We start from the raw sequence: 25,711 nt of genomic DNA, 5'->3' as shown, positions 1-25,711 counted from the left end.
CAAACTCAACATTTGCACAATGCGACAACTGTTCAGAAGGGTGGAAAGTAAGACGGAAGAGAGAATATGAAGAGGTACAATAACAGGAATGAAAGGGGTTGCAGCTACAAGCTGAAGGGATGCTACAAAGAACCTTAAGTAAAGTCTACAGTGCACCATGTGAGGTGTGCGACAGCAACACCCCAACAGATTTCTTTGCTAGGAGTTTACAGAACAATACAGTCTGCCTTGCTTATGCTATGAAGTAATGTAATTAAAAACCTAATACTAGGGCCTAAGATTTTCAGTGACTAAATAAAATGTCTACTGTGTATCAAAAATTAAATCAGAGAACTGTGGTTTCCTAAGTCTATCAAACATAAACAACATTGTAATATGTGAAACTAACGGGTCACATCTTGTGAATTGCATGGGACTCGCCAAAAAAGTATTTGTTATCAAGTCAAAGGTACAAGTTACAGAAAAGTATAGTTTAGAGCTGGGCTGCTATGTAGGTGGGAAGAAACCAAAGGGAACAAACCAGTAGTAGTAAATGACAGAGAAAAACAGCAAAGACCAAAGGAAATGTACATTAACGTACTGCACAGCACATGGTTTCCAGCCAAGTAGATATATTTCTGTACAGATTCATTAGTAATATATACTGTAACCAACAGACTATATTCAAGTTTTTAACTCTCCTACAGACGAGCAAATAACTTTGTTCTGACCATTCACTCCTTCAGTTCTACAATACTGAGGGTTCTCAATATGTCCCTTCAGCCCTAACTCCACTGCTTCCAGCCTTGACTCTTTTCATGTGTTTCCCTGGTTTCTTCCAACTGACTTCTTTACGTTTACCGTTTGATTTCATTTCTAATACAAAAAAAAATCCTTTGCACAAGCTGAGTCTAGCTGTGCAACTTTTGATTGATACTGTGATAAGCTTTAAATAATGATAATTCATCTAAACACAGATTTACAACTAAAAAATGATATTTTTATAATAAAATGAAATTTTACAGATACTTACAAGCAATTATAAATATCTGCAAGCTTCATACCACAGCAGTCAAAAATTCAAATATGTAAATTTGATTTTATTTGACTTACCAAGCAATTATAAATAGCTGATTCCATATTGAAGAAGGAAATTATGGACTAGATCTAAGTTAAGACATTATTAACAGCAATGACTCAAAATAGATAGTTGTAAGTTTTGAGACAATACTCATGGTACCTTACCTGGTAAGAGTGCACAGCAGTTGATTATTGACTCTGGTAGGTACTCCGATAACCTGTAGATGGCATGGCAGCTCGGCCAAGGATAGCCCTTACTGAGTAGGATCTTTGTCATGGAAGTACACCGAATGACTCAACGAAGATTAAAAAAAAAAAGTGCCCTTGCCCTGGGCATATACCAGAAACTACTAAAGGATTGGTGGGTCCTCTGGGTACCAAGTACCCCCCTGGTTTCCCAAAAACTCAATACCCTACACTGAGGTGAGGGGACAGAATAGGAATAGACTAACTCCCTATGCCTCCTCACCAAACACTGCCAATTACTGACAAAGGACCTAAAAGTACAACAATTTTCTAACACCATATTTTTACAAAGGACCTAAAAGTACAACAATTTTCTAACACCATATTTTTAACTCGAGGTGGTGTAACGTGGACACTGATTTACACCTCCAAAATGTAGCTTGCATAATCGTTTCCAATGATAGGTTGTGTCTGTAGGCAAGCGAAGTGGTGAATGCTCTGATTTTGCCTTCAACTTGAAGGAGGGAAGAATATCCTCCTGAAGCTGAGAGTGTGACTCCATAATTACACTTCTCAAAAAGAAGGAAATAGCATTCTTTGACACCGCACGAGACTGGGGATTTCACTGAACACCAGAGATAATTTGCTGATCCTCGGGTCTTCTTTGTTCTTTGGATATGTAGTATTGAAGAGCTCTGATTGGACCTAAATGCCTTTCTTCTTCATCCATGCCGAGTATGTATGTCCGTTAGGCTCTTCATGGTGAACGAGCGAGGCCTAAGTCTGGAAAAATCCTCATTTTTTGCGAGAAATCTCAGGGATAAGGAGCATATAGCTTGCAACTCGCTTACCCATTTTGCAGTCGCTAACACCACCATAGTGTCTTCCTGTTGACATATTTAAGTGAAGCTGGACGAAGGGGCTCAAAGGTGGGACCCAAAAGCCACTTCAGCACCATGTCGAGATTCCACGATACTACACACACCAGGGTTCTTCAGCTTGGATGTCTCGAAGGATTTAAATGAGGCTGCTTATTTCGTGGTCCGAGTGATGATTAAGGCCTCTGTGTCTAAAATCTGAGCTCAACATCAATCTATATCCCTTAATAGTCGAAGGAGACAACTTCCTTGGGGTCTTCAGGAAGAGTAAAAAAATCTGTGACCTGCACTAGAGGTCTCAGAAGAAGAGACGTTATTTCTTCTATTCCGGTTCCTGAATACTGCCCCCTTTGACTAGTAGAGCCTGTTAGTGGAAGCTCGTCGACATTTAGAAATGGCTTCCGCCGCCTGCTTTGAAAAGCTTTCTGCTCTCACAAACTTCCTGACAGTCTGAAGCCTGCCAGAGCTAGAGCGGACAATCCTTTGCGAAATCTGTTGAAGTGCAGCTGTTTAAGAAGTGACCACTCCTTCCTTGGCCAGAACGGAGTCATTAGTGTCATGGACAACATTGGACATATTTTCACGAGCTGAAAACTTGATGACCTCCCTGATCATTTCAAACAGGGGGAACGTCCAGTTCCGAACAGTTTAACAACATCACATCTGTCGACCATGCAAAAGGGTCCAGGACTGGAGAGCAAAATGACAAATTTTCTAAGACAAATTGTATTTTTCATAGCTACAAACCTGAGGTCTTAACAATAGGAAAATTTCTAGTGCCTACCTGGATCCAGTTAAAAAGCAAATAAAAGCAAGGAATCTTGTGATATCTGGCAATGATGCGTAGATTGTGTGAAAAGTAGTCAAGAACCACGCACCTACGCCACTGCATCAGTCTTTCCCAACTCGGGATGTCTTAACAATAGGATAGACTCATACTTGGAGGGGGGGAGGTAAAAAGACATCCTAAACCGGCTGGGGGCCTACCCACCAGTCCAGCTTCCAGAAGAAATGACTTCTGGAGAAGGACTGAAGCCTGTTGAGAAGCTAGATAAATTGATATCTAACCACTCAGACCCTGAGTGATGAACAATGATATACGTATGGGAGAATCATTGTTAGGGATCCAAAGAGAAACTCTCCTATAGCAAACCAATACATCAGGGTTTGTACTATTATTATGACTACCTTACTCACCTGTATCAGACCAGTCCAGCGAATGACGTGTCTATTCCTTAACCCGCCCGAAGGAAGAAGGAAAGGTACAATAGAAAGGAGGAGACCAGCCAACTCACTCATTCTCTCATCCACACAATCATCTTAAGGGGGCCGGCCGGAACCCCTATATATGGTGGTATAGGTCGAAAAATGCAAAGTCATGAAAAAATTCAAGGAGCTTCATATGGCAATTGAGAATATGTATACGAAATATTTCATCAAAATTCCTCTTACTTTCGTAGTTACAGGGTAATTAGTAAACATAACTCAATAAGCCTAAAACATTCATCCGTACAAGAAAATGCAATATTTCTTCTGTTATCGTAAATTTTGATAATTATTGGCAAAGAAATTGTGAGAAATGGCATCTGTAGAGATTCCGTGGCTCGCAGAGGCGTGTATCTGGTTCAACCATGAATCAGTGCGACCACAGACTTCAAGTAGATAACGCGTTTGAGTTTCACCTCGTGACATTCGCTTGCTTTTACGTACGTTTATGTATGTTTCGGCAAGAAGTTCATCATGCCAATGAGGAAAAGACAAGGAAAACATCTCGCTAACATACAGACGAAGAAAAATTGCTCAAGTATTATTACAGAATATCATAATATACGCGTAGTTAGTGAAGAGAGAGGGGGAGGGTTGCTTAGTAACGCCCCCTCATTGCCTGACAGCACACGTCACACTGTGCCCAAGGCTACAATCTTTGAGCAAAGAGATCTTCATTTATGATAAATAACATAGTTTTGGTTTTTTACCCAAAATGGAATATGAAATTCATAATACAGTGGTCACCCCGTATTCGTGGGGGATGCGTACCAGACACCCCCGCGAATAGTTAGAATCCTCGAATGTTTGGAACCCCTATAAAAACGCTAAAAACAGCCTAATTTGTTAGTTAAAACTTAAGAAAAACCACTAAAAATTTTCATACTTGGTTTTTTTAATAGTTTTATCACAAAAAGTGCATTTTATGATGAAATTGATAACAAAAACCAGGAATTTGTGGATATTTCTCATAGAAAAATACCGCGAATGCGCGAATTTTCCGCGAATAATGCAGGGAAACGTTCCCGAGAGAAATCCGCGAATGAGTGAGTCCACGAATCCGGAGAACGCGAATACAGGGGGTCCACTGTAATCATGATTTTTTAAATTGTCTTTGTAAAAAGAGTAGACCTTCGAGTTTCACCACTGACATTCTCTTGCATTTACATTTGTCTATCTTTGTTTCGGCAAGAATGTCATCATGCCAAAGAGGAAAATACAAGGAGAACATCTCGCTAACATACAGAAGAAAATTCGCTGTAGGAAGGAGTGCCCCATCTTGCCTCAAGCAGTGCCCCAGGCTACGATATATGAGCAAAGGGATCATCATTTATGATTAAATTATGATAAATAAAATAGTTTTGGTTTATTAATACACAAAAGAGAAATATACATTCATAATAATCATTATTTATTAACCCTTAAACGCCGAAGCGTGAAAAAAAAAAAATGTCTCCCGTGTGCCGGAGGTGTTTCAGAGTGAGCGCGGAAGCGGAAAAAATATTTTTATCAAAAATTCACAGCGCGCTTAGTTTTCAAGATTAAGAGTTCATTTTTGGCTCCTTTTTTTGTCATTGCCTGAAGTTTAGTATGCAACCATCAGAAATGAAAAAAATTATCATTATCATATATAAATAATGCAATATATGATAGCGCAAAAATGAAATTTCATATATAATTGTATTCAAATCGCGCTGTGCGCAAAACGGTTAAAGGTAACAAGTTACCTTTTTTTTTCGTTGTAATATACACTAAATTGCGATCATTTTGGTATATAACACATTGTAAAACGATAAAAGCAACATAGAGAAAATATTATCACAAAATAATGCATGAATTCGTAACGCTCTGACGTAAACAAATATTTTTTTCAAAAATTCACCATAAATCTAAATATTGTCCTAGAGACTTCCAATTTCTTTCAAAATGAAGACAAATGATTGAATATTACTATACTGTAAGAGTATTAGCTTACAAATGCAGTTTTCGACCATATCTGACGAGTTAAAGTTGACCGAATGTCGAATTTTTATATATATATTTTTTTTATATGCAATTATTTCGGAAATAGGAAAAGCTACAATCTTCAAATATTTTTCTTTTTATTCTACATGAAATTGCGCACATTTTCATATATAAAACTCTATGAAATGCGTAATATGAAACGGAGCAAATATTCCGAGTCTGGTACGTACGCATTTCGGAGATTTGTGGCCGAGAATCAGCGCGCGGAGGGAAGGAATTTTTTTTTTTTTTTTTTAATTCACCATAAATCTAAATATTGTGCTAGAGACTTCGAATTTGTTTCAAGAGGAAGATAAATGACTGAATATTACTAGACTGTAAGAGTTTTAGCTTACAATTGCGTTTTCGACCATTTCGATAGAGTCAAAGTTGACCGAACGTAGTTTTTTTTCTATTTATCGTGATTTATATGCAAATATTTCAAAAATGAGAAAAGCTACAACCTTCAATTTTTTTTATTTTGTATTCTACATGAAATTGCGCACATTTTCATATATAAAACTTTATGTAACGGCTAATTTAAAATGGTGCAAACATTACCACAATCGCACGTATGATTTTTTCGGAAGAGTTACCGCGCGGACGTAAAGAAAATGTTATTTTTTTCATAAATTCACCATAAATTGAAATATTGTGCTAGAGACTTCCAATTTGTTGCAAAATGAAGGTAAATGCTTGAATATTACTAGAATATAAGCGTTTTAGCTTACAATTGTGTTTTTCGACCATTTCGGTAGAGTCAAAGTTGACCAAAGGTTGAAAATTTGTCACTTATTTTTTATATATGAAAATATTTCAAAATTGATAAAAGCTACAACCATGGGTTGTTTTTAGTTGTGTTGTGGATGAAATTGCGCACATTTTCATATATAAAACTTTATGTAACGGTTAATTTAAAATTGTGCAAACATTACCACAATCGCATGTATGACTTTTTTTGGAAGAGTTACCGCACGGACATAAGGAAATTTTTTTTTCATAAATTCACCATAAATCGAAATATTGTGCTAGAGACTTCCAATTTGTTGCAAAATTAAGGTAAATAGTTGAATATTACTACAATATAAGCGTTTTAGCTTACAATTGCGTTTTTCGACCATTTCGGTAGAGTCAAAGTTGACCGAAGGTTGAAATTTTGGCACTTATCGTTATTTATATGAAAATATCTCTAAACTGATAAAAGCTACAACCATGAGTATTTTTTTGTGTTGTATTCTACATAAAAATGCACACATTTTCATATATAATAATCCATGTAACGGCTAATTTAAAATGGTACAAAAATTATGTCAAAGTGACGAAATAATTTCCGAGATGTGTCACAGATACTTTTTAGTGCGGCAAGAAAGAAATTCGCGCTTGCGCGCCTGCGTAATGATTGTAAACAAAACAACACCTTGATCCGTGAACTCCCAGCATCCCCCAAGGGGCGTGATTCAAGAGTTTTCGGCTGGTAGGCCTAAAAGTATTTTTCCGCGAATTTTTAAAAAAACTTTTGTATGTCGACGTAAAATACGTCCAGTCGGCACCCAAGAGACAAAAAATGTCGACGTAAAATACGTCCAGTCGGCGTTTAAGGGTTAACATTGTCTTTATAGAAATACGAAGGAAAACTTTAAACGCCCGTATCTCAAAACTATACTTATTGACCTTCAAAATCTATCTCCTCACTTAGTTTTAAAGCTATAACATTGGAATTTGGTATATAACTCAGAAAGACATTATAGAACAATCAAATAGAGCCCTTTTTTCCAATTTTTGTTTCGTCTTTTTTTTTATAAATTTTTTTCTCATGATTTATAGGGTTTATTTTTTTACCCTATTGAAAAATTCATATCTAGCAAAAAAATGACTTTTAGAAAAAAAACTCTCCATTTGATTGGAGGTCTACATCAGGTCTATATATGGTAGTAATCCCAGGTCTTAATATTAAATATCAAGGGAGGAGAAAGAATTTGAAAAATGGTTATTTTCGGGATAAATTGCCCTGGCGTCACAAAACCGAAGGTCAGAGGCGAAAATCATATGCGGTTTGGAGATGTCCCAAGTCACCTCATTAACCCTTAAACGCCGAATGGACGTATTAAACCTCGAGTCAAAATCTCCCCCGATTGCCGAATGGACGTACCATACGTAGACTCAAAAAAGTTTTTTAAAAAATTCGCGGAAAAATACTTATAGGCCTACCAGCCGAAAACTTTTGAATCACACGCCTTGGGGGATGCTGGGAGTTCACGGATCAAGGCGTTGTTTTGTTTACAATCGTTACGCAGGCGCGCAAGCGCGAATTTCTTTCTTATCGCACTAAAAAGTATCAGTGACACATCTCAAAAATTATTTCGTCACTTTGACATAACTTTTGCACCGTTTTAAATTATCTGTTACATAAAGTATTATATATGAAAATGTGGTGAAGGAATCATCAAGAGTCAGGTATGCCTGTCTGATGGCTTCCTGTTACGGACAGAGATCTTTATTATAATAAACATAAAGGATTCAACACCAACAACTGAAACTCGGGATAAAAATATAGAAAGAAACTCAAAACAGAACAGAATTTTATTTAGAAGCTTAATAACAAAGATAAAAGCAGAATGGTTTCTCCTATTTACATAAAGTTAAATCTGACAATATGTAAAAAGGGGAAAACGGTGCGGTAATGAAATACTTGCTGGCCAGTTTTGCAGCTGTTGCAATCAGAGCTCGAAGCGAGGGCTTCACAAAAGGGGCCAGTAGAAACTTCAGGCGGCTTAACTCCTTGAAACCACTTGTAGGATGTTTCTTCTCTAAAAGGGTTACTCGACATCGGGATCTCTCTCTCTCTCTCTCTCTCTCTCTCTCTCTCTCTCTCTCTCTTTGACTACAAACTGTGGACTTTAATTGTTTCTGTTCACACTCTTTCTCATGCACCCTCTTCCGCTCTTATCCTTTGTCTCTTCCTTCTCTTATCTCTGATGATCTGATTTCTGCCTCCTGAGGGTCATATATATATATATATATATATATATATATATATATATATATATATATATATATATATATATATATAATATATATATATATATATATACGCCGATCTTGGGGCGGGGCTGATAAGGGCGGACTTAACCCTTAAATGCCGAAGCGGTATTTTAAAAACTGTCTCCTGTATGCCGGCGGTGTTCGCGAGTGAGCGCCGAAGTGGAAAAAATGTTTTTTTTCACAAATCAAAGCACGCTTAGTTTTCAAGATTAAGAGTTCATTTTTGGCTCCTTTTTTTGTCATTGCCTGAAGTTTAGTATGCAACCATCAGAAATGAAAAAAATACCATTATCATATATATATATTGGGATACATGACAGCGCGGAAACAATTTTCATATATAATTGCATACAAAACGCGTTGTGAGCAAAACAGTTAAAGATAATGAGTTCATATTTTTCCATTGAATTTTACACTAAATTGCAATCATTTTGGTATATAACACATTGTAAAATGATCAAGGCAACACAGAGAAAATATTATCACAAAATGATGCATGAATTCGTAACGCAGGGATGTAAAAAAAGTATTTTTTCAAAAATTCACCATAAATCAAAATAGTGCTAGAGACTTCCCGTTTGTTGCAAAATGAAGGTAACTGATTGAATATTACTAGACTGCAAGTGTTGTAGCTTACAATTGCAGTTTTCAACCATTTCGGTCGAGTTAAATTTGACCGAAGGACGAATATTTTCTATTTATCATTATGTATATCAAAATATTTGCACATTTTCATATTTAAAACTTTATGAAACGGCTAATTTAAAATGGTGCAAACATTACGACAATCGGACGAAAAAATTTGATTTTTATCGGAAAAGTTACCGCGCGGACGTAAGGAAAAAGTTTAATTAATAAATTCACCATAAATTGAAATATTGTGCTAGAGACTCCAATTTGTTGCAAAATGAAGGTAATTGATTGAATATTACTAGACTGTAAGTGTTGTAGCTTACAATTGCAGTTTTCGACCATTTCGGTCGAGTTAATTAAAGTTGACCGAAGGACGAATTTTTTCTATTTATTGTTATGTATATGAAAATATTTCAAAACTGATAAAAGCTACAACCATGAGTTGTTTTTGTTGTATTCTACATGAAATTGCACACATTTTCATATTAAAACTTTATGTAACGGCTAATTTAAAATGGTGCAAACATTACGACAATCGGAAGAAAAAATTTATGATTTTTTCGGAAGTTACCACGCGGATGTAAGGAATAAGTTTTTTTTTTTTTTTTCATAAATTCACCATAAATCGAAATATTGTGCTAGAGACTTCCAATTTGTTGCAAAATAAAGGTAAATGATTGAATATTACTAGAATGTAAGTGTTGTAGCTTACAATTGCATTTTTCGACTATTTCGGTAGAGTCAAAGTTGACAGAAGGTTGAAATTTTGGCACTTATCGTTATGTATATAAAAATATTTCAAAACTGATAAAAGCTACAACCATGAGTTGTTTTTTGTTGTATACTACATGAAATTGCACACATTTTCATATATAAAACTTTATGTAACGGCTAATTTAAAATGGTGCGCGTACATTTTCATATATAAAACTTTATGTAACGGCTAATTTAAAATGGTGCAAACATTACGACAATCGGACAAAAAATTATGATTTTTTCGGAAGAGTTACCGCGCGGACGTAAGGAAAATGTTTTGTTATGTATATGAAAATATTTCAAAAGTGATAAAAGCTACAACGATGAGTTGTTTTTAGTTGTATTCTACAAGAAATTGTGCACATTTTCATATATAAAACTTTATGTAACAGCTAATTTAAAATGGTGCAAACATTACAACAATCGGACGAAAAAATTTATGATTTTTTCGGAAGAGTTACCGCACGGATGTAAGGAAAATGTTTTTTTTTTCATAAATTCACCATAAATCAAAATATTGTGCTAGAGACTTCCAATTGTTGCAAAATGAAGGTAAATGATTGAATATTACTAGAATATAAGAGTTTTAGCTTACAATTGCGTTTTTCGACCATTTCGGTAGTGAAAGTTGACTGAAGGTTGAAATTTTGGCACATATCGTAGTTTAATGAAAAATGATTTCAAAACTGAATAGAGCTACAACCATGAGTTGTTTTAGTTGTATTCTCCATGAAATTGCGCACATTTTGTTTCATATATAATACTCGACGAAATAATTTCCGAGATGTGTCGCCGATTCTTTTTAGTGCTAGAAGAAAAAAATTCGGGCTTGCGGGCCTGGGTAACGATTGTAAACAAAACAACGCCTTGATCCATGAGCTCCCAGCATCCCCCAAGGCGTGTGATTCAAAAGTTTTCGCCTAGTAGACCTATTAACTATTTTTCTGCGAGTTTTTAAAAAAACTTTTTTATATCGACGTACCATACGTCCAATTGGCACCCAACAGACAATTTATATCGACGTACCATACGTCCAATTGGCACCCAACAGACAATTTATATCGACGTTTATTACGTCCAATCGGCGTTAAAGGGTTAACCAGCGAACGTCATCGTCTCTCGACAGGAGCTTTTTAGAAGGATCTAGACAAAATGTTACATCATAATACGCGGCGTTTCTGACAACGCCCCACGTGCTGGAGTTCCACAACACACCAAGGGATTCTTGAACAATCATCAGAAAGACGCCTCCAACACGTGCGGGAATGCCTCCTTGCTGCAGACCTACTCGAAGAATATGCATTTTCCTTTCCTTTAATATATGATTCTTCACTATAGAGCGATTACCATGACACTTCCCGTATCCAAAAAGAGATAGTATTCTTAGACACCTCTTTCTTCGTACGGCCTGTGCTAACAAAAAGTCTGCGGCAGCCTGGTCTAAGGTGCGAAGTTCTTTTAAGATAACAACACAGGGGCCGGATAAGGCACAACATAAGCTCTTGAGCATCACCACCCACAAAGTCAGTCAGTGATGGAATGGAAAAGGAAGTGAACCTGCCATCGTGCACAGGGATTTTGGGTCTTGGCCACGAATTCCGGGACAAATTCGAAGGACACCGATCCCCCAAACCCTGGTGAAGCTCTTGAGAACCAAGGAAACATCCCACATTGGAGGCTTGAGCTCCCTAGGAGAACTCGACTGTTCAAACCCCTTAACTAGCATGGAAAGTTCCCAGGAAGAGACGTCGATACCTCTAAGGCATAACACCAAACTCAGGGCCACCCCGTAGCCTCTAATGGCAGAAATGGACAAACTTTTCTCGTCTCTGAGGAAGGTTAAAAAGTCTGCTATTCACTGAATAGAGGTTGTGAGTGGAGAAAAACCCTGTTTACGACACCAATCACAGTAGATCGCCCATTTGCCTTGGTAAACTGCTGGACATAAGCCCTACTGTTCTCTGAGAAAAGCCTCTCGCTCAGAGGAGATACTTGATAGCCTCCAACCTTGAAGAGACAGGTATTCTACTGACTGGTGGAACCTTTCTGCATGCGGCTGACACAGGAGATGTCGCCAAGGGGGGAATTTCCCTCGGAACCTCTGACAACGACGACAGCAGGTCTGGGAACCATTCCGCCTGAGGCCACAGATGGGCTACCAAAGTCATCCTGAGACCCTGTGAACTCATTAGCCTGTTTAGAACTTGACGGACCAAACAAAACGGAGGGAAGGTATACACCTCTAGGTTGTCCCAGGGATGTTGGAGTGCGTCCTCTGCTAACGCTAAAGGATCTGGGACCACAGAACAGAATTGCAAAAAGGTCTAGTATGGGTCTGCTACCACTTGATGAAGGGACCACTCTGTGCCTAGGATCTGATCCAGACGACTGAGTTTGCCTGAGATATACCTCGCTGAGAGCTCTACCGAATTGATGACTGCCCATTGGTGAACCTCGACAGTCAAGGCGTGAAGTTGACGAGAAACCAGGCCTCCCTGCTTGTTCACATAGGCTACCACCGTGGGTGTTATCCGACATGAGAACGACAGAATGACCTCCTACCTTCTCCCGAAACTCCTTCAGACCCAGGAAGGCTGCTTTCAACTCCAAGACGTTGATATGTTGCTGTTTATCCTCCAAACACCAAACACCTGAAGCGATGAGGCCGCCTAAACGAGCCCCCCAACCTGCAAGGGAGGCATCTGAGAACAGAAGGAAGTCCAGTGGAAGAAAACGCAGAGGGACACCCTTTGAAAGATTCCGGTCGTCCAACTACTAAAGGTCTTCTCTCACTTCCAGAGACAGAGGAACCTTTAACGGGGTGAGTCCCCTGCTGGAGACCAGAATTCTCCTAGTCTCCATTGCAGAGACCGAAGATGAAGACGCCCATAAGGGACCAGCTTCTCCAGGGAAGATAACACTCCCAGAAGAACCTGCCACTGATGAGCTGACTGATGTGGTTCCGACAGGAAGTCACACCACCACTCGCAACTTCTCCAATCTCTGATTCAACGGCAAAACTTTTGCCAATGTCGTATCGATGAACATGCCCAGGTACAGAATCCTTTGACTGGGTATGAGGCAAGACTTTTCCTGGTTGACTACGATGCCCAGTTCCAGACAGAACCAAAGTAGACGATCCCTGTCCTGCAGCAGCTTTTCCCTGGAAACTGCCAAGACCAACCAATCGTCGAGGTACCTCTGCAAACAAACCCCCTGATCATGGGCCCAACTTGACACAAGAGAGAAGACCCTTGTGAACACTTTGAAGAGCTGTTGTCAGCCTGAAGCATAGGACCTTGTCCCCAAGAGAGAAGCAAAGGAACTTCCTGGACGTCGGATGACGTCTGCCAACACCGAACGCAGGATCTCCATCTTGAACAGTGTCTTCCTGATGAAGTGATTCAAGGTTGATAAGTCGATCACAGGTCTTCCATCCTCCCGACGCCTTGGGCACAAAGAAGATGTGACTGTAAAAACCCAGAGACGGACGCACCACTTTCTCTATCGCATCCTTGTCCAGCATCTTCCGCACTTCCTCCCGAAGAGCCAAGAACGTCAGAAAATCCGGAGGATATGCCTTCCTGAGCTGCGGCTTGTCCGACAGAGGAGGGGAGAAGTCGAATGACAGTAGGTACCCCATGCGAAGGACATCTACCACCCACTTCTCCGCCCCATAAGTCTGCCAGTTGGCCCAATGGCCACCCAGGCAACCCCCCACCCATGGCGCAGGAGAGGGAGAGGTGCCTAACCTACTGACGGCCCCCTTTACCTCTGCCCCTTGGGCCCCTTCTTGGCTTAAAGGAACGAGAGCAAAAAGGGACGTTGGTCCGAACACCCTGCCAAAATCGAACTCCTCGACGGCCTACCAGGCGACAATCTTCTTGACTGCTGCTGGACAGGGGGAGGAGGAGGAGCCGGATGTCTCCAGGGACGAGACTCCGACTTAAACATGGCCTGGTGCACCAGTCTGTCTTTGGTGTCAGCCTGGCGTCAGTCTATCGCATTTGAGCTCAGTCCGAGGAAACAAAAATTGGGACTCCAACAGATCTCCATTTCTCAATGCCAGCAAGGACTCTGTGTCAACTGATCTCTCCATCCCAGATAAAGCCGTGTCTCTCTAATCAGAAGAAGGTTAGCCCATAAATTAACACTGAGGTGAGCCATATATGAAAACGCCTTGCCTCTGGACTGCAACAGACTGGCAAGCAAAGATGCACTAACCAACCATTCTGGGGACCTGTCAGAAGCTATCTTGGCAATGACCACAGAACAGTAGTCCAGCCAAGAAACCGTCTGCAACATAGAGGCTGCTGTAGATTCCAACGCTGAGGCATCTTGTGGAGACAAGGACGAAGCCCACCGACCTCACCTGCTCTAAAATCAATCCCAGCTTCAGGCGAATGAGGTTCGTACCATAGTACTTCCTATGTCTCCTGAGAGGCGGGGGTAGTAGCTTGGCAGAGCCCCTAGAGCAAAGCGAACTGTCCCTGTCCGAAACAGAGGCATCAACCTTATGCAAGACGGACTGGACGTGCCCTGACAAGGGAAGCTGAAGAGATGATTTGGGATCCTGCGTAGCTCCCACCAAGGCTTCCAAGCAAGAAGGGGTGTAAGACGACCAAGCCGAGTCTTACTTTCCAAATTGTTGAACCCACGAATGAGATTGACAACTTCCGAAAAGGAAGACAAAAACTCTTGCGTGTCTCCCTTCTCCTGCTCCGGCAACGGAGACCGACAACGAGAAGAATGTGTAGGGTCCTCTAAGGCACCTTCCACATCAAAATTAACGGAAGGATCAGCAGCCAAACAGCCCGAAACACCAACTAACCTGTCTGGGCTGGGTCCACGCGCTGGCTCCCGAGAGGAACTCACTACATCACTAGGAACATCACTACGCACTCCTCCAACAGATGACTCATTAACATATCCGTGAATGGTCACGGGAGTGGCAGATGTACGAACTTGAGTTGGAGAGGAATCCCGAACACTTGAGATCGAGGGAGAATCCCCCAGAGTCGAACTCTTGGAAGCACCAGGGAGAGGGGCAGGCAAACACTCCTGCTGCACCAACTCCGGCATTCCGTGCAAGGATTCGTTATACAGTGGACCCCCCCCCCCCCCCCCCCCACAATTTGCAGATCTCTCTCCTCCTTCTTTCCAGATGTAGGATAAAGATGTTGCATTATTCACATACACCGCCACTATTCTCCCTGATACTAGACGAGAGAAGTGTTGGAGACCGAAAAAAATTGCTAGTAATTCCTTTACATTTATATGAGGAGCTTTTTGATCTGTTGGCCATAGTCCTGACACCTTCCGACTTCCCAGAAGGCTGCCCGATCCAAGATTCAAGGTCAAAGGAACTTCCCTTCCTGAAGTTTTCCTACACACAACCACCACTTCAGGTCTGCTTTGACCTCTGGACAGATGTGAAAAACAAAGGATTCCGATTGTGTTTTCCCCCACTGTGACACTTACAGATAAAATTGAAGAGGCCACATATGAAGTATTCTGAGTCTTACAAGTCTCCACCAAAGTCGAGCGAGAGAAAAACCTGAAAAGTCCAAGAGTCCAGAATCATGCCCAAATAAAGAATCTTCTGAGTCGGGACTAATTGTGATGCCTTCTCGTTGATCAAAATCCTCAATTCTTGAGTCAATAGTCTTAGTTTAAGTCTTTCGTGCACTTCGACTCTGAAGGAGAGCAGAGGCCAATCGTCGAGACAGAGGGCCACAATGATATCTTAAAAATGTAGCCATTTCCCATGAGGAGCAAGAACTCTCGTAAAAACTTGAGGGGCTGTCTAAAGACAATAGCAGAGGGCCCCAAATTGAAAAAAAATGTCCTGAAAGACAACACAAAGAAATTTTTTGGAATCTGGATGAATCAGGATGTGGAAGTAAGCAACTTCCATATCCTGAGTCCCCATCCAATTGTCCTGTTGTAGAGAGGACATGACTGAGGCATTGGTTTCCATATGAAACTTCACCTTCACCACAAACAGGTTTAAAGTGCCAACATCTAGAAGTGGTCTCCATCCCCCCCCAATGACTTGGGGACTACGAAGCGCTGACTGTAAAACCCTTCTGATTTGTGGTCTAATCTTCTTCTATAGGCACCTTTCTTAAAGAGCTTCCACTTCCTGGGAAAAAGCCAAAAACCTTTTGGATCCTGCGAGTACGCTGTTAACGCTATTGAAGATGATGATAACGGAGGTTTCTCTATGAGAGGAACTGAGTATGTATCCCTCTTTCAAAAGCTGGGTTACACAGGGTTCTGCTCCTATGTGGCTCCATTTGCCGCCGCCCCCCCCAAAAAAAAAGAGCCTGGCACCAACTGGGGCATGGAGGACAAGCAAACCACTTCTTGGGGTTGCCGTGGATAGTACATTGTTGCTGGAATTGTAGGTAGGTCGTAAGTTAGTTCTTGGTCTTAGACTGTAATTTACCTTTTCCTCCCCAAAAATGCTGAGGCTCCAAAGGAAAAGATGATCTTGCTGCAGTCGAGACAGGTTCCTTCAGTTGTCAAGTAGACTTCGCCAACAAGTCTGTCATGGATTTCTCCTGCAAATCCAATAAGGTATCTTTTACCGTAGACTGAGGAAAAAGATGGGACTTATCCAGAGACTTGGAGAAGAGGGAAGCCAGCTTGTCAGAACCATCCCTCAATGCTTTTCAGTACACAACAATACTCCTAGCCAGTCCAACAAAAATTCCTCTGCAAGAGCTAGGCAGTCATCGATCTTTCTGGCTAACGCTCCCACGGTCCAATTGAGAAAACTCAATAACTATAAAACCTTGAACAAGTTCTTGACAAGATGGTCCATCTCAGAGGAAGAAAAATAGGTTTTGGCTGATGAGAAAACTGAACTTCTTGAAATATCTACTAAGCCTGAGAAGTCTCCTTGGGAGGAGGCAGAAACTCCCAAGGAAAGAGTTTTTCCTGTAGAGTAGAATCTATATGCATTTCTTTTTAATCAGTTAGGAAGATGGAAAAGCAAAAGAGCCTTTCCCTTGCTCCACTCATCCATTTCCCGAAGCACCTTCTTTGAGGAGGACGACAAAACAAGCTTGGGAAGACCTAGGCTGTCAGACAGCTTTCTCCCCATAAGGAAAAAGTCAAGGAAAAGTCAATCCTGGAGAAGCAGGAGAAAGGTTCAAAGAAGTCGGAGAAGTTTGTCAGGAAGAACTTCAGTAAAGACGAGTAGGCGGAGAAAGGGCCGAGTCCTGGTCCATTTCTTCCACCTTATATGAGATAAGAGACAATGCATCATTTGCACAATATATCCATTAGGTCTTTCAAATGCTGTTGATAGGAGGTAAAGAAGGATCTTCCTGTGCAAAAGAAGTAGAAGTAGACAGGCGTTCTACACCTGACATCCATCTGCTGGGGCCAAAAGTACGACAACGGATACCAAACCAGCTGCTGGTACCTGGACAATAGAAGCGGGCACTTGGACGACATCAGCGAGCGCCAACTGTCTCAAAGTCGAAGGGTGCTTGGGGGAACGAGCCATGTGTTTACGAGAAACTTCAAAAATCTCGACAATCAAGACCAGAGATGGACTCTGGGCTATCCTAAGTCTTGGGACAATGAACTGACTTGTCCATGGACAGTCTTGGCTGAAAACTGCATGAAGGCTGCCAGCTAGTGCTGACTTCCCTGTACTTCTTCACAGGGAGAGGAGAAACATCAGGCAGGTGCTGCATGCCTCTTCAAAGTACGAGATACTGACAAGCACCATCGCTGGCGCCTCCTTCATGGAGAAGAGTCTTTTAAGTCTGATGACAAATGGTTGGCACTAAAAGAGACTCCTTTCCAATGGTGCTCTGACACCTGGGGTGGATCAGCAGGCTCGACAGAGGGAATGACTGCTCGTGGGCAAACCCCACTGGCCCCCCCTTGGACCTCCAGTATGTCTTCTCCCCAGTGCAGAGGAGCAGGACAGGGACCTTTGTCTAAGCGTACCAGTGGGATAAACAGCCACCTCCTCAGAAAGCACTACACTATCACTACACACTGAACTTACTCTACGAATAATCTGAAAGAGGAACCTACTTCCATTATCGCATTTACAAGAAAATCAAAATTTCTTAACCCTGTTACGCCGGAGCGGTAAATAAAAAATTGTCTCCTGTGTGCCGGAGGGGTTTCGGAGTGAGCGCAGAAGCGGAAAAAATCTTTTTTTCAAAAAATCACAGCGCGCTTAGTTTTCAAGATTAAGAGTTCATTTTTGGCTCCTTTTTTTGTCATTGCCTGAAGTTTAGTATGCAACCATCAGAGATGAAAAAAATTATCATTATCATATATAAATAATGCAATATATGATAGCGCCAAAATGAAATTTCATATATAATTGTATTCAAATCGTGCTGTGCGCAAAACGGTTAAAGGTAACAAGTTACTTTTTTTTTGTTGTAATGTACACTAAATTGCGATCATCTTGGTATATAACACATTGTAAAATGATAAAAGCAACACAGAAAAAATATTATCACAAAATAATGAATGAATTTGTAACGTGTGGACGTAAACAAATATTTTTTTTCAAAAATTCACCATAAATCTAAATATTGTCCTAGAGACTTCCAATTTCTTTCAAAATGAAGACAAATGATTGAATATTACTATACTGTAAGAGTATTAGCTTACAATTGCAGTTTTCGACCATATCTGACGAGTTAAAGTTGACCGAATGTTGAATTTTTTATATATATATATATATATATTTTTATATGCAATTATTTCGGAAATAAGAAAAGCTACAACCTTCAAATATTTTACGTTTTATTCTACATAAAATTGCGCACATTTTCATATATAAAACTCTATGAAATGCCTAATATGAAACGGAGCAAATATTCCGAGAATGGGACGTACGCATTTCGGAGATTTGTGGCGGAGAATCCGCGCGCGGAGGGAAGGAAAGATTTTTTTTTAAATTCACCATAAATCTAAATATTTTGCTAGAAGAGTTTGAATTTGTTTCAAGATGAAGATAAATGACTGAATATTACTAGACTGTAAGAGTTTTAGCTTACCAATTGCGTTTTTCGCCATTTCGGTAGAGTCAAAGTTTGACCGAACGTGGTTTTTTTTTCTATTATCGTGATTTATATGCAAATATTTCAAAAATGAGAAAAGCTACAACCTTCAATTATTTTTAGATGTATTCTACATGAAATTGCGCACATTTTCATATATAAAACTTTATGTAACGGCTAATTTAAAATGGTGCAAACATTACCACAATCGCACGTATGATTTTTCGGAAGTTACCGCACTGGACCGGACAAAGAAAATTTTATTTTTTTCATAAATTCACCATAAATCAAAAATATTGTGCTAGAGACTTGCAATTTGTTGCAAAATGAAGGTAAATGCTTGAATATTACTAGAATGTAAGCGTTCTAGCTTACAATTGCGTTTTTTGACCATTTCGGTAGAGTCAAAGTTGACCGAAGGTTGAAATTTTGGCAATTATCGTTATTTATATGAAAATATCTCAAAACTGATAAAAGCTACAGGGGTGTTTTAGTTATATTTTGTGTATGAAATTGCGCACATTTCCATATATAAAACTTTATATACGGCTAATTTTAAAATGGTGCAAACATTACCACAATCGCATGTATGATTTTTTTCGGAAGAGTTACCGCGCGGACGTAAGGAAAAAGTTTTTTCATAAATTCACCATAAATCGAAATATTGTGCTAGAGACTTCCAATTAGTTGCAAAATTAAGGTAAATGATTGGAGACATTATAGAAGGAAGGAAGATAAGAGAGTAACCTCTTCAGCTACTTCATGAATCTCCAAAGAAGCCCTTCTTTCAGCTCTAAGAGCTGCTTACTTTTTCCTATCCCTGTAAGTCTACCTAATTGCAATTTTAAGGTATTCCATTAACTTTCCTCCCAATTCTGGACAGGTTAAATCTATCGAACAATCCTGGCCCCTACATTCAATAAATTTGGTAGGGGAGTCATAAGAAAATTTGCTAAGTCTAGTCTTACACCCCTCAGTACAATATCTAATACTTAAAGCGCTGGAATCTGACATATTGATGTCTAATCCAAAGCTAAATAGCAACAAAACCACCACAAACAGAGTTAAACATGTATGTCACCAAAGAATGGAAATATATACATAGAGCTCTACAGTTTGGTACCTCCCACTCCTGAAAGTGTGCGGGTCCTGTTCACCTACACAAGAGATGGCGGCGCCACTTCGAATATAATTTTTGACTGTAGTAGGAAGCTTGCAGCTATTTATAATTGCTAGGTAAGTCTCAAATGTAAAATGATATTGTTATTTTACAATAAAGTTTTGTACATACTTACCTGGCAGACATATACTTAGCTTACGTCTCTGACGTCACGACAGAATTCAAAACTCGCGGCAAACGCGAACAGGTAGGTCAGGTGATCTACCTTACCCACCGCTGGGAAGCGGGTGTAAGAACCAACATACCTTTCTTGCCAGATTTTTTCTCTCTTATACCTGTCTCCTGAGGGGAGGCTGGGCGGGCCATCAATCGTATATGTCTGCCAGGTAAGTATGTACAAAACTTTATTGTAAAATAACAATATCATTTTTGTACATGAACTTTCCTGTCAGACATATACTTAGCTGATTGACACCCTTGGTGGAGGGTACAAGACAGAAAATAACAAAGAAAAGGTAAACAACACCTGTTGTAGGATAAAAATAACCTTGGTTCTTACCTGTTTAGGCTGAAGACTTCATAGATACTGTCTATTAGTCTGCATAGGCATAAGAGCTACAGCGAGGGCGTGACCTACAGCTGAAAAGACTCTTTGGGTCTACTAACGGGACTTGATATCCACGTGCACGGGCAGCTTCAGATACCAAACCGAAAATCCGATCACCTAACCAAACTAAAGTTATTAGTATTACGAAACGAAAAAAGATGCCTACCTGCATCATTTTTCATACAACCATATGAACTCAATTACCAAAACAAGGGAAAAAACTACTAAGGATATGTTCCAGCTCCCTGCCCCAGCACCGAATCCGCCGATACGTACGGGCCTAATGCGAAGCACTCGTCATACGTAATTTACTGGACGTCTTTTAGGTAGTGGTTGGCGAATACTGAATTACATCTCCAGAATGTAGTTTTCATCAGATTCTGAAGAGACATATTCTTATTAAAGGCCAAGGAAGTGGCAATGGCTCTCACTTCATGAGCCTTGACTTTTAGGAGCTTGAAATGTTCTTCATTACAAGATCTATGTGCTTCCTTCACAAGACTTCTAATGAAGAAAAAGACAGCGCATTTTTCGACAATGGTCTGCTGGGGTCCCTTTACAGAGCACCATAGTCTGTCCTCAATGCCCTTAAGGGTTTTCTTCTTCTGAAGGTAGTATCTTAAACTCCTAACAGGGCAATGAGTTCTTTCAGGTTCTTCCCCTACTAGGGCAGATAATCCACGAACCTCAAAGCTCCTTGGCCAAGGATTTGAGGGGTTCTCATTCTTTGCTAAAAACGAAGGAAGGAAGGAACAAACCACGGAATCTCCTTTGAAACCTACCCTTCCTTCTAGGGCATGAATCTCACTAACCCTTTTAGCGGATGCTAGAGCCATGAGAAATAGAGCTTTCCTCGTAAGATCTTTGAAGGAGGCTAAATGTGGTGGCTCAAACCTAGAGGACCTCCAGGAACAAAGAACCACGTCCAGATTCCAACTTGGAACTTCGTTCGAAGTTTTCTTGTAAGTTTCGAAAGATCTTAATAGATCATGTAGATCTTTGTTATTCGAAAGATCTAAGTTCCTATGTTTGAACACTGCAGCCAGCATGCTCAGGTATCCTTTGATAGTGGATACTGCCAAACCACATTTTTCTCTGAGGAAAACTAGGAAATCTGCTATCTGAGTCACAGAGGTACTGGAAGAGGAAAACTTCTGGTTCCTGCACCACCGGCGAAAGACGTCCCACTTCGACTGGTAGACTTTAAGGGTCGAAGGTCTTCTAGCTGAGGCGATAGCCTTAGCAGCTTTTGTCGAAAACCCCTTCGCTCTGACAAGACTTTTGACAGTCGAAAGCCAGTCAGATTTGAGAGCGGGGAGGTTTCTGTGATACCTGTCGAAGTGGGGTTGTCTGAGCAAATCTTGTCTTTGTGGAAGTGCTCTTGGAAAGTCCACCAACCATTCCAGTACCTCTGTGAACCAATCTTGGGCGGGCCAGAACGGAGCTACTAGCGTCATTCTTGTCATCTCCGAGATAGCAAATTTCTTGAGGGTTTGTCCCAGTACTTTGAAGGGGGGAAAGGCGTAGACATCTAGACCTGTCCAATCTAGGAGAAACGCATCCACTGATACTGCTCCTGGGTCTGAGATCGGGGAGCAGTAAAGTTCGATCCTTGCGTTCCTTGCTGTTGCAAAGAGGTCGATGTGAGGCCTGCCCCATCTTCTCCACAGGTCTTGGCATACTTCTGAGTGGAGGGTCCACTCGGAAGGCAGGAGTTGATTCTTCCTGCTCAGGAGATCGGCCCTGACGTTCCTTTCTCCCTGTACGAATCTGGTGAGAAAGACTGATCTTCCTTGATTGAGACCACGAGCAGAAGATCCCTTGCTGTTTCGTACAGGGAGAAGGAGTGTGTCCCCCCCTGTGTTTTGATGTACGCCAAGGCTGTTGTGTTGTCCGAATGAACTGAAACTACTGCATTTCGGAGTGGGGCTCGAAGGCTTTCAATGCCATCCAGACTGCCATCAACTCTTTCTTGTTGATGTGCCAGGACACCTGATCCCCCTTCCAGGTGCCTGACACTTCTCTTGTCCCGAGCGTCGCTCCCCAACCTGCTTCCGACACGTCGGAAAACAACACATGGTTGGGGTTCGGCATGTAAAGAGACATTCCTTCCACAAAACGTAGTGGGTTGTTCCACCACCGAAGGTCCCTCTTGATTCCCCTTGAGATCTTGAAGGGAATCCAGATCTAGGGAGAGACGCCTCCCAGTTCGGTATAGGAAGAACTGTAGAGGCCTGAGATGCAACCTTCCTAGAGAAAGACGAATTGCTCCAACAGAGGAGAGGTTGTCCCCAGCAACGACTCATCCCACTCCCTCTCTTGGTTGCAATGCATCTTTCTCTAGGAAGGTCGTTAGTTTCTCGTAGCAACGAGCTATCCTCTCTGGCAACGGAAAACGAAAAGCCCGAAAAAGCCAGAGAAACTATCTGAATCCCCCAGATAGATCCGCTCTTGACTGGGGATTAATTGAGACTTCTGGAAGTTCACCAGAAGTCCCAGAGAACTTGCCAATGTAAGGGTCTTTTGAAGGTCCTCCAGACATCTTTCTTGAGACTCTGCTCTGATTAGCCAGTCGTCGAGATAAAGCGACACCCTCACTCCCTCCAAATGTAGCCACTGCGCCACGTTTTTCATTAACCCCGTGAAAACTTGGGGTGCAGTCGACAGGCCGAAGCACAAGGCCTTGAATTGGAAGATGTTTCCTCCCATCATGAATCGCAGATACTTCCGTGAAGAAGGATGGATCGGCACATGAAAGTAAGCGTCCTGAAGGTCTAGTGACACCATAAACAGTCCCCTGGACGAAGAGCCGCTAACACTGATCGAAGTTGTCTCCATGGCGAATTTCCTCTTTTCCACAAAGACGTTCAGGGCGCTTACATCCAAAACCGGTCTCCATCCTCCTGAGTTCTTCGGAACTAGGAATAGTCTGTTGTAAAAACCCGCAGAGCGGGGATCTTTCACTAGTTCTATAGCCTCCTTCTCTAGCATGAGATCTACTGCTAGAGAAAGGCTTGATTCATGATGGGGTCCTTGTACTTGGCCACCAACTCCCTCGGAGTTGTCGTCAATGGTGGTCTTGACGAGAAGGGAATGAGGTATCCTTTGCTGACAATCGATAGTGACCAATTGTCTGCCCCTTTGTGGGCCCAGACGTCGGCAAATTTCAGTAGTCTGGCACCCACTGATGTCTGGAGTCCTTGATCGCTATTTCTTCCCTCTGACTGACCTAGAGAAGGTTTTACCTCTCTTAAAAGGTCTAGTTCCTCTGGTTGAAGAACCTCTGACAGCGGGTCCTCCTCGAAAGGGCTCCTGCCTCAGAGGAGTCTCTTTCTTGGCCTTGGGTTGGAAGACAGAGCGAGGTTTCCTGGCCGCCTGGGCTAACATGTCCTGAGTAGCCTTAGCTGATAGGGCACTCGAGACATCCTGAATAATTTTCTTGGGGAAAAGAAGAGGAGAGAGTTGAGCATACATAAGAGAGGCCCTTTGTGCATGTGAAACTGCCTTAGTGAGAAACGAACAGTAGACTGACCGCTTCTTAATAACTCCAGCTCCAAACAGTGAGGTGACTTCACTCAAGCCGTCTCTCACTGCTTTGTCCATGCAAGTGAGGACGCAGTTAAGATCTTCAGGAGACAGTGAATCTGGGGTCTGGGTCTTCTTGGCCAGAACTCCTAAAGACCAATCAAGGAAGTTGAAAACTTCCAGGACTCGGAACATTCCCTTCAGTAGGTGGTCAAGTTCGTTCATCCCCCACGTAGTCTTGGCGGACAGGAGGGCGGATCGACGAGCAGAATCCACCAATGAAGAGAAGTCCGAGTCCGCAGACGAAGGGAGAGCGAGGCCTAAAGGTTCGCCCGATTCGTACCAGAATCCTAATCTGCCAGTCAGTTTTAGACTGGGGAGGGAAAGAGAAAACAGTCTTCCCTTTCTCTTCCTTAGAAAGGAGCCATTCCCCAAAACCTCTAAGCGCCTTCTTCATGGAAACAGTAGGTTTCATCCTTACACAAGACGAAACCTTCTAAGTCTTCGAAGTGGAGAATAAAGAAAGAGAAGGAGGAGCCACAGGAGAAAGGATATCTCCGAACTCTTGCAGGAGTAAATCTGTTAACCTCTTATAGGAGGAAACAGAGGAGTCTTTTGTTCCTTCTTCTTCTGAGGGATCCTGTTCTTCCTGAGCTGAAGAACCCTCATGATCCTTAGAGGCGCGACTATCCTTATAAAAGTCTCTAGAGGAAGTAAGACGTTTACGTCTTGTAGACAAAGCTTCAGAACCGTGCCTACTTGCAAAATCCTTCTTGTCTGGAGGAGTGCGTTTTCCAGAATTCTTGGAGCCTAAGAACAGGAGTAAGGCGGGCTGTCAGGAGCATAGCGCCTGTTTGAAGAAAAACTTCTATCAGGCTCTTGGCGCCTATCCAAAGGAGAGCGGCTACCAGGCGAACAGCGTCTGCCATACGAGAAGCGGCTACCAGGCTCTTGGCGCCTGAACCGAGGAGAGAGGATCTCTGGCGACGAGCGCCTACAAGGGGAGAAGCGCCTGCTAGGATCTCGGCGCCTGACTCGAGGAGAGTGAAAGTCAGAAGAGCGCCTGCCAGGAGAAACGCGCCTAACAAGCTCTTGACGCCTGTCCAGCGAAGAGCGCCTGTCCGATTTAGGGCGCTTATCAACAGGAGAGTGTAGGCAAGACGAAGTGCGGCTACGAGGCGAGTAGCGCCTACTAGGCTCTTGTTGCCTATTAAGGGGAGAGATTCTGTCTCGAGAAGAGCGTCTGTAGGGCGAAGATCTCCTACGAGAAGCCTGCTCCTTGTCCGAAGGAGAAACAAAGGTATCCTGTCTGTCAGGCGACTGACGCTTGGACGAAGCCGGGATCTTGTCCGAAGAAGAAAGCCTCCTGCAAGACTCCGAGCGCCCAGAAGAGTGAACCGCTTCCGTCGCATAGCGAGAGTCGGGAGAGGGGAGCCTGGACTTCTTTACAGGCAGCGAGACGTCCTTCCTACGACGAGAAGTCACGCAAAGGGAGAGTCAGCCAGAGCCGAAAATCTGTGCCATGAAGACTAGCCAACACCCTTGCAGGAGATTTTCCAAAGTCTTGAACAGGTGACGAGGCTCGATC

The 25,711-nt window shown here is 41.8% G+C and overlaps 1 protein-coding gene across 3 annotated transcripts in view; it reads right to left on the bottom strand.

Moving 5' to 3' along the window:
* The window catches only part of LOC135203006 (uncharacterized), a 158,574-nt gene that overhangs the window by 3,551 nt on the left and 129,312 nt on the right, over positions 1–25,711 (bottom strand). The window lies entirely within an intron of this gene.

This window comes from Macrobrachium nipponense, chromosome 33 (assembly GCF_015104395.2).
Source record: "Macrobrachium nipponense isolate FS-2020 chromosome 33, ASM1510439v2, whole genome shotgun sequence".
In the NCBI taxonomy this organism is placed as follows: domain Eukaryota; kingdom Metazoa; phylum Arthropoda; class Malacostraca; order Decapoda; family Palaemonidae; genus Macrobrachium; species Macrobrachium nipponense.
Note: the sequence above shows the minus strand (reverse complement) of the source record. Positions and strands in the feature narration are given on the sequence as shown.